Source organism: Aptenodytes forsteri, unplaced genomic scaffold (genome assembly GCF_000699145.1).
Source record: "Aptenodytes forsteri isolate BGI_AS27 unplaced genomic scaffold, ASM69914v1 Scaffold66, whole genome shotgun sequence".
Classification (NCBI taxonomy): Eukaryota; Metazoa; Chordata; class Aves; order Sphenisciformes; family Spheniscidae; genus Aptenodytes; species Aptenodytes forsteri.
In genome coordinates, this window is record NW_008795131.1 from 3,311,374 (window position 1) to 3,322,235 (window position 10,862).

Sequence of the window (10,862 nt, forward strand, 5' to 3'; positions counted from 1 at the left end):
CACTGGAAGGCGGCAAAGGCGAGAATATGACGGCAGCTGCGTAAAGGGAGAGGAAGAGTCGGCGGGGGGGGGGGGGGGGGGGGGGGAGAATGTTCTGGAAGGGAACTATTTTCCTAAAGTACCACATAGAGTGTTGGTAATTGAAAGTCCTGAAAAGGTCGCTTTTGTTGTCTCTACAGATAAAAGCACACATAATAGTAATCTGGTGATCTAAGACCGGAGGAAAATAACAAATAACTACACAAAATAAAGCCATGCCAAACTACATGTAAAAATCAAGAAAGTATCAAAAAAGTAACAAACTTTATATTCATTCAAAACAGAAGAAGAAGAAGAAAACAAAACGTAGGTAGTCAAAAAAAGGAAGGGGAAAACATAACAAAAAAATCCCAACAACCCTAAATTTAGCTTGTTTCAAAGAGGTCTGTGCTGGATATACGCCCAGTTTAGATACGCTTTCTTACCTTCTGTATCATTCTGTAGTCACAACCTTTCATTCTTCAGCTAGAAAAGGAAACTAGCTACAAATTTCATGGACAGTAAAGAAAGAAATGTGAAGAAACCAAAGAAAGAAGTTAAACAAAAAAGGGGCCAGTCTGTTTATAACAGAATCAAAAGTACTTTAAATAGACAAGCAACCATGAATTAAAAGGTTTAGATCATTAACTTGTTTTTCTGTGTTCCTATAATGCTGTGAAACGCTGGCTTTGTTCTTAATCAAAAGGGAGCCATATTGGGAATTAGGTTCCTAAACAACCGATGCATTCTACACAGATATTATACAAATCCCAGGCCAAATCCATACAATCTGACTGAAGAGCAGCCACCTTTTTTCAAGGAAGAAAAACAGCACAGAAAAGGGTTTCTCGCAGGAAGCTGCCTGAAAAGCTTTAATGGTACTTCAGATGGATTGAAAATAGGAAAAGGAAGGCGGAAAAATCTTAATGAATGTCTCATCATCTTAAAGACACTCAATGCTTCCTTTACCCTTCTTTTAATACTATATAACTGTAAGCTTAGGGGTTTTGTTTTTTTTCTACAAAGTCCATAGACCTCTGCATCTTAGAAAAGCACAATAACAAAAATGATGAAATTACAAAGTGTATTTTGTGTTAAGTATCTGGCCTGAACATTGGTCAATACATTTTTAAGAGAAATAGCAAGGCTTTAATGAATAACAAGCTTATTGAAGTCCCAGAGAGCAGATTTCATTAATAGCAATTTTCCTGCACCAACTTGGAATAAAAAGAAACAGGAAAGGGAAAAAAAAAAACCAGCTCAGTTTTAAATTAAGACTGAGATGCAATTAATTTTTTTAAGATTAGTTTCACAATGCATTCTTGGTTCTTGTAGAAAGGAGTATGAATAGTTTTCTGCGTTATTGTCTAATTAGTTACTGTTGCATGTAATCAAAGCCCCTCTGAAAGTGTTTTGCTCTCCTATATTCATCACGAGCAACTGCATGCTACGCAGCAAACAGCGACGGTATCTACAGAGGGGGCTCCAAATGTCTGTAATTTGTTTTCTTTTACTTGTTAGGAATATAATGATTAACTATGAACTACTGAACCAAGTGACTGTGTTGTAACAGTCCTCTCTCTCTCAAGGCACATTTAATTACTCAGTGCCCTCCGCTCCCAACATCATGTAGTTTTCCATATGCAAAACCTTCAGTTGATTCAATAGAATATTTGCATGCAGAGAAATGAGGCATTTACAGGCGTCCTTCCTACACAAGGATGAGCTGCTTTATTTTCACACAAGTCGAGGAATCCCAAGGCAGCTAAGGATACTCAGAAAACTGCAGGATTAAGACATCACTTAGGAGTTTTTTAATTAATTGTAGCAACAACATCCTACAAATTTTTAGGCTCACACATAAGAAAAGAAAACATAAAGTAAACAAAAAAATTACTAAACTAATACAGAGAGAACTGAAAATGTGTAAAAGAGATGCTGAATGGGACCAAAATCTAAGATGATGATTCTTTGGGAAAAAAAACAACCCAAACATTCAGAGGTCAAGGATTTAATTTTTAAATGTATAGCTTAACCTGATGTACACAAACGTCAATAGAAAATTAACTCAACCAGAGCTCATAACGCACAGCACTTCACAGCACAAACATGATAAAAAAATTCAGCTATGACAAATGAAAAAGCTGCAAATACCTAATGTCTATCCCAATAACTATTGCCTGCCAATCTATATTTTCTGCAGCAACGTTCAGTTGCTTAACTGCAAATAAATGTAATTAAAAGTGATACAAGTCAAAAATTAGAAGTTGGAATGCTACAAAAAGGAGACAAATTAATTCCAACAGTAAAGTTTTTCTTGAAAATCTGACTACAATAATATTAAGATGGTGCGGATGAGTAAAGTTAAAGAAAACTGTGCTTAATAGAAAAAGTAAAAATATTTGCTTTTGTTTTCACAGAATTATTTTTAGCTATTTTTAGGATGGAAATGTTCTATACTGTTTTATCTTCATTGTATGTTGCCTCAGACCTATCAGAGGGGTACATGTCTGTCGTCTTAACTGCACAGCCCCCTTAACTTGGGGATCCAGTAAATGCACTCTTATGACTACGGCTGTTCCTTTCCTAAGCACTCAGCAAAAGCTGTATTGTGCATTCTGAATTTCACTGGAACAAAACAGTGTCACACATTATGTTTAATAAGTCATTTTAAAACCCCATAATTTTATGGTGTGCTGTTGTACCCATCCAGAAATTTGACAAAGTCACTCTCCATTCCTCCAGCCCTTTGAAGTAGGAAACTCCTCCTGCAGTAAATGGGAGTTGTGTGTGCACAGGACTGCCGTATCAGGCCAAAAGAGCACAAAGAATGCAGTCAAGCATCAACATTATTTCTACAGCTCAAGCAGTTGTTGATTCACTGTCAAAGGACAAGCAACAAATAAGACAAAGTTTAAGTCTGCTAGAAATATCAAACCTTTTTCATACAGCAGAATCCTGTACTCAAATTACCTTGCCACATGTGGACAGTATATATTCATTCTTGTAAGGAAATATGTATATTAATAAAGAATAAAACCCTGGAAGTATAGCTTCAAATAAAGTAGTTTCACTTAGCACTGACAATTTAACTTTCAATGCTAGCTTGGTGGTATACTGACAGCTACACACAAATCACATCCTATTGACTATTCAAGGAATGCTTTCTATTGCAATTAATTTAGAGAAAATTAATTGTCATCATCACAATTTCATGGCAAACATGCCCTCTCAAGAATCAGTCTGAACATTTCCAGCAGAGCATCCCGAGCAATGAGGCACCTTCCCTTGGTAATCACCCAGAGTGTGAGCTTAACGGCACTGAGGACCCCATGCAAGGCAAGTCCTTTTGGTCAAATACCTGTCTTTCCACGGGCTGCCACAAAAGACATTTTCAGATGACAGTTCAAGAGCTGTGCACGGAATACATTAAAGCCAGTTTAGGCTAAGGTTTATTTTCCCCATACGCATCCTCCCATTTGCCTGCACGCCCTCTCCAGCTTGGGCCACAGCTCAGGATGGACGCGAAAGGAAGCACTTGCGTTATTTTCACTGAAATATTACAGACTCAAGGTCCAAATTCCTGACCATAGCTAAACCCAAGTCCAAAAAACTCCTACAGTTAATCCCAATTCAGCCTTTTGGACTTCCACTGGAGAAAAACAAAAGAAAAAAAAGTCTTATCTCTCAATTTAAGCTGCTGGTAAATCTCTCATTAATTTTACTAGGGGACTTGCAAAAAGCCAAGGATGTCGTGGCTCTGGTAGTCTGACAGCAGAAGTTTATTTACAAGTGCAGCATCATATTAGATAAATGTTGCCTACTGAAACACGGAAAATACGGTCAGTTAGTTCTGCCTTCATACCTGTATGCTGAAAGTCTGCAACAAAACTGCCATCATATCATCCACCCCAAATCTGAGCCACACTTTTCCAGACATTTTGTTCCACAAATACTCAAAGGAAAAATGGATTAAGTTGAGGATAAAAGTGAAGAAAGAAAACAACAATGGGCTTTGTTGTCGGACGGAGGGAGAGGCTGCCGTGCTGGCCTGGCCGGGGTATATTCCCAAACCAGCCATCATTAACAGACTCACTTCCACCGAGAAAAAAAGGGAGGCCTGAAAGTGCCGGACAAAAGAAATCCCAGCAGACAAAGAAAAAACAAATTAAAAGCACCATTATAAAACACAGATGCTATAAGGAAAATAAACTTCACAAGATTTACTGGTTTTTGACAAAGCTGGACATCTGTGGAAAAGACATCAGGAGCAGCTCCCAGGTAAGGCCCGGCCGGGCTCATGTCCCCGCTGCTTCGCCCTCGCCTCCACCCTCCTCACCGCAGCCCACGGCCGGCGGCCCGGCCGCAACACCTCCCGCTTCACAGCTACACGGAGGAGTCACTTGCCACTATCCATGTACCTTCGTCATTGCAATGTGAAGTTACTGATGGCTACAATTTTTATTTACGATTGTTTTGTTTACAATTATTGTTAAACCTATAAAATACTCTTAAGGCATGAACGTGAGGTTTAAACATTTGATCAAGTCACACGTTTCTAAGTTTTCAAAATATATTTTTGGATATGAAAGGAAAGCTGTACTTCGGGGAAAACATGCTAGACTTGCTAGCTTGTAACACTGTATAAAACACATCCAATAGCTGAAAGCAATTAATACAGTAAACTTGTCCTCTTCTGATCAACTAAGAGCCTTGATGAATTCAGGCCAGATTTCAAATTGGTCAGCATTTGAATGGAGTACTTCAGGGCACTACTGTCAGAGATCATCTTTGAGGAAAGAGGAAGAAAAACATCCTGATTTTTGCAGCTACTCATGACATAAATACACACCGAAATGCAGCAGGGCAGATGTATTCCCGCCAGCCCCAAGGAGCTCATCTGCGAATACAGCACAGTGCAGCCAGTGTTACGCAAAGAGACTTTATTGGGTACTGAAAGAATTCTGTTGATGCAGCCCCGCTGATAGCTCTACTGTTGCTTTGCCCTTCTCCTTAGTCCACGCATAGTACCACGTTAATGCAACCAAATCGCTTCTTGCCCGATTCAAACCTCGCTCTACTACATCTCTACCACGGATCCCAGCCCTGCACGCAGGCGACGGCCTCAGCCCGTCAGATGGAAAGGGAGCTCAGTAATCCACAACCGAGCCCAAAACCAAAACTACGCCCTAACACCTAAGGGATGCAAATATCAACTTACCACCAAACTGAAATGAAACCATTTTACCCATTAAATTTCCCCCACCAGTTTCGATTGCATACGGCATGTCTCCTCGTTCAAGTGTTGTGGGATCCTCTTTCGCATAGAGAAATTCCACCCCGTTGGTGAGCAAAGCAAACGGGACTTGGCCCAGACAGTTTTTGTGGTAGGAACGTAATGATCATAAGGATTTTAGTTTCTCTATACACTTTACATGAAAAACTAAAGTGGTATCAAGCACCTCGCAGCCTCATAATAAAATTCTATGTTGATTTCTTTCATTTTTCTTCCATTACTCCAGTACAAAAAGCTTAGTAATGCAGTGTCATTGAAATTCAAAACCCACTTGTTAGCTTTTATATCTTACAGTATTTAACAGACTACATTTCAAAGCGCACCACGTAGTCTGCTGACATTAACACTACATATAAACATCTTTAATTTGATAAATAAATCCACAGTAACTCGAGGCTATGCAATCATGTGGAGGCCGAGCTGTAAGAAAATGAACTGTGTTTGGCCATTATTTCTGTTTAGTGTAACACTGAAGATTCCTCAACTAAATACTCACTAGGCATGTAATGCAAGGGAAATAAAATCCTTTCTAACTGGCAGACAGAAAATAGCAGGAAAAACAGAAGTGTCATGGATATGGTGGTTTATTTTGCTTTGCTTTTTATTCAATACAAAAAGTTTCCCGGATGAGAATGGAAAGCTTCCCAGCTTCAGTTCCAAGACTTTCACCCTTGTTTCTGACCTTTTCTCAGACATGTTCCAGTATAATCTGTAATCTACTACAGTCGGAAGAGGAAACAGCAGCGCCCTGGTGAGAAACACTGCCTTGTGACCTGAATAGAGAACGCTGCGGAAGCAATGCTGGCTCGCAGAAGTCGTTTGGAAGAGCTTGACAGACAAACTCAATAGCGTCCTGAGAAACACACTCAATACCACGAGTGCTAATTACTGCCAAAGCGGGCTTTTTCTTTTACGTTTTGATTTATTCAGTCAAACGTGTTTTATCTTTCTTTGCAAAATGTTACACATGTTCCTAGAAGAAGTCAGGAAACTAATTATTTTAGTTAATGATCGCTTCTAAATTAAAGTTACATTGCAATTTCCTTGAATTGTATCCTACCAAATTTAGCCTCATTTCACACCCTAACCCTCAATATTTCCAGTACAATCAGACCAGTTAAAGAAAGAATATTATGTATTAGCCACAGCATGTATGCACACATGATCTAGCTACTTAGAGCAAATTTTTCTCTCAGCTAAACTGGTGCAAGTCCAAAACCTATCACTAACTTGATTCCATTGAAATGGATGGGAGAAAATAATGCAGCCGGTGGTTTTCATAATGTTTAAAACCACTTGATATTGAACCTTTTGAAACACAGCTGCACTAAATCTCATGATTATCCTAAGAAAGCAGAACTTTCTCTCTATTTGCATCCAGGCAAGGCATGTGATGGTGACAGGCGAACTCGTAAGTCAGAATGCTCTGCCGAGACATGCAAGCGTCAGTCCAAGTGTCTCAGCCACTGATGAGACAGAGTCCGCTGCCCTCTCACCCGAGCTCCTTGAACTTCAGCTCTTCCAACTGCTCGTCAGCGTCATCCACTCAAAATCTGAACATGGCCTCATAATACTCCTTTCCTCCTTCTGAAGTTTCTCTTTCTTCTACTATCTTCAGTTTCAAAAACTTTGTCCCTCAGTTATAAAGCGTCCCACTGATACCTGAAAATCTCCTCTTGTCCTTGGCAAAGGCCAGAAGAGAGAAGGAACTGCCGTGACCCCTTTGCTGCCCGTTCTCTCTACCTGGCCAAAGATGGATTATGAAAGAACAGTTCAAACCTCAAGCTGGGATTTGAACCTGTTATTTACTTCTACAATTAGTGAGGTACGGCTAGCCATTTTGCCTACCTCCATGCGTATTTCTTCCTTTCCTGCATGGAAAAGAAATTACATTGACAGTCCAGAGGAGTCAAAAAGGAGAGGAAGCCACCTCTGTCGTGACAATGTCCTGGGCCCCATGGCACCTCTCACCAGGAGCTGAGAGGACACCCATAGTGTTAACTGCCTTGTGTAAAAAATATCTCCTTGAAAATCTGAAACAAACGTCTGCTTCTTCCCTTGCCGTTTCCCCTCCTCATTTTGTACAGATAGCAGTTTGCTGTGCTAAAGTTCCTCAAAGAGCTGCACAGTGAAGGTGCCTTGAAGCATTTCCTTAGAAAACAACCCCTCCACCACCACACACACAAGCCTTGCCTAATAATCATCTTTCAGGATTTATTTAACTAAAAATATTGTCGGTGCAAAGCTCGAGTCCATTTATGGGCAAAACTCTCCTTGAAGTAAAAACAACAACAAAAGTTGATTGCCAGCTGTTGGCTCCAGGCTCTGCATAGCCATAAAGCAGCAGCAGCAGCAACACTTCAGCTGGTTTGCTCCAGATGGTGGTTACCAGCAAAATCAGCCAAACTGGCCCTTCTGCTCTTAGGTCATCTCCAGTAAAGGCCAGCCACAGGCAGGAAGGGGTCCAGACGTTGCCATCCTATTTCCATCCATACCTTGCACCTTCAACTCTTCACAGATTAAAAGACTGCAAGATTAGTTTCTCGTAACTACTATGGGTATAGCTATGGAATATTTTGCAAACAAATGTGAAGGTCCACTTGCCCATCCTCCCCAACGCGTGGCCACAAGCACGCTCTGGACCAGAAGCTGTGGCTGTAGCTACGACAGCACTGGACTTGAGTTTGCAAACTCTTCTGAGGAAAGGACTATGTGAGCTCAGACTTAACACTCCACTAATAAGGTTATCATACAGGCAGCTTCTCGGCACTGCCTAAAGACCCTATTACTCCAATTTCTTGCACATGGGAATTTTACTAACACTGTCTGCTGGTGAATGATGAAGCGCTTGAGAAAACAAGTATGCACTATTACTGCCCCTTGTCATGTCTATCAATCATAATTCATATCAACACAGTTTTGAACTCAAAGCCTTCTTTCCGGGATGACTCCGAGACGCTTCAGCATTGTGAACTTTAGAGAATTTGGGTGTCTGGACTTCTCTTCCAAATGATACACAATAAAATCATCTTTACAAACTTAATTTTTTTGTATTGGGACAACACAGTCAGAAAATCTGGTCAGCTTGTCTTAGAAACTGCGAATGACTGGCCTGGGAATTTCTGAAGGACACCTCTGTATGCAGCTGTGTTGGGTGAGGAGATAGGGAAAGTTTAATAGCAGCCCCTTACCCAAAGGGCTTAGTTTATTAGAATTTAGTATTGACAACAAACTACACGTTAATGCATTTGTTGCTTCCCCACCACCTTTTTACCTATGCCTTATTTTCCCTTGCTCTAGCTGCAACAATTAGCACAAATATTTTAGCATCTGAAATCAATCCAGGTTGAATACACAGTATTTATCCCAAGTTATGTGGAAAAAAAAAAGTGCCTTGAGAACCACTGCATATGAGAACTTGATAATAATATCCATGGATAATTATAATAAATGGCTTGTCTGAAACACCCATAGAATAGGAACTGAAGTAAACCATAGCAATCTCTCTCCCTCTTCCACCCACCACACACCCTCGGCAGCTCTGCTCTTTTACCCATGACCGTTAAGGATGTTTTCTGGCTCTGTGACAGCATCGTGACTCAGGTCATGAGAAGTGTCAAAGATGCATTTCCTTGAGATGGGAAAAAGTAACTGATTTTAACAGCCCGCAAAGACTAAGCAAAAAGAATAAGCCCAATCAGCATATTTAAGGGTAAAGATAAACCTTTTAACAGATACAAGTATATTTTATTTCCAATCTTAATGCTTACGTTTCTTTCCATAAAGTGTTTACATTTTTCAGACTACCAAAAATGCACACTTGATTTAAATGCCTTACTTAAGAATAATAAACTGAAAAAAGACAACAAGAGCAGCACCCCTTTACTGCATAATCAATCACCAATCATATACACAGGGAACCTGATTCAGACTACAGGCACGAGGGGTCTGCCCTGGATTCCCTTGCAACAGCGGCAGTGGCTGTGCCCCAGAATACCCACCGCCAGGGGAAGCAGAAGGTATTTGGGCTTGAACTCAGCAGGTCCATCAGATAAAATGATTGTTCCCACCAGCTCTTGTCCCATTCCTTTCCCTCACTGGTTACTAACACAGAGCTTCACATGCTTTGACCTTCCTTCATGCCAAACCTTACTTATCATACAACACCCTCAATACTTAAACCTCCTCCTTTAGCTGATACGGTCTCTTGAAAAACTCTAGATTCTACTTTCTCACCTTCTGATCAAACATATTACAGGCCTGTATCAGGTGAGCAAAGCTACTTTTTGTCATTTCACTGATCACAGCTCCCTCAAGCCACTTACATTCCTTGACCCACCGACAAATTTCTGGACCACACTGTCTCCCCTATACTAGACCTCTCTTCTCCCGACCTAATCCCAGCCTTTCCCCTTTTGTGCTTTGGACATGAACGCCATTCAGAAAACCTTTCCTGCATCACTCCTTCAGCGACCAACTCTTCTCAGCTGGCTTGTTATTTCAAAGCTCAATCTTAGTGACTGCTTTTATGCTGATCACACTCATTTCTCCTTAAAACACTGTTCAGCTGTGTACAAGTGTATCTAGTCCTCTGCACAGACACATAAAGCATCCTGAGAAGCCATAAAGCAGTTGAGCACGTTCCTTCTTCTGCATCACTAATATCGCTATTTATCAATTTCCAATTGGCGAGAACTGCAAAACCCTATCAAAAGCGATGCATAACCTGCAGGATGGCTTTATTACTCACGATGTACGAGAAGGAGATACACTAGCTTGTCTTTTATATGCCTGGTTAACTGGTGAGATTTGCAGATGGAAAAACATCGTTTTACAGTAAATTAAGAGGAAGTAATCGAGAGAACAATTGAAATAACAATAGAATCCCAAAATGTCATTTTATTAAGTCATTTTCAGAGAAACACTTAAAAATCCAGTTACCACTTCTCCTTGGACTCCCTCAGTACATGCCTCTGACACATCAACACTTGACCCTATAGAAATTTGATGTTACCAAGACTGAAATCATCCATCTTGACAGGAAAACTTCAGTGGGACGCTCACATCTGTGGTAATCCAACTCCTCTCTGCCTTCCACCTTCCTTTCACCTCGCGATCCGTCTTTGACATCGCGGTCTCCTGTGCACTACCTATTACTTCCCCTCCGCCTGCCTACCCACAATCTTTCTGAAACAGCTTGCTTTGACCACTGCTATGGCATTTGCTGTGCTAAATCACTCAGTCATATATTTTTACACTTCGTATCTCAAGAACTGCAATTCCCTTCTGATGTCAGTCTCCTTCAATTTTCAATTTGTCTGGAATATTCGCAACTCCTTTTTCAAATATAACGGCAACCATACATTTGCCCCAGTCTCAGATCTACACTGTTTACAAAAGCCCACTTCTAAAACACTTTATGTACAGACATGAACTTCCCTTGTGACAGAATTTATCAGTCTACTTCCCTACTTATCTGAAGGGAATGGGTCTTTTCCTTCCAGTTCAGAAATTATCCAAAATATACCACCCACTTCTTTCACTCCAT

General features: G+C 40.5%; 1 protein-coding gene across 7 annotated transcripts in view; it reads right to left on the reverse strand.

Moving 5' to 3' along the window:
- Positions 1–10,862, reverse strand: part of BCAS3 (BCAS3, microtubule associated cell migration factor) — a 386,307-nt gene that overhangs the window by 244,126 nt on the left and 131,319 nt on the right. The window lies entirely within an intron of this gene.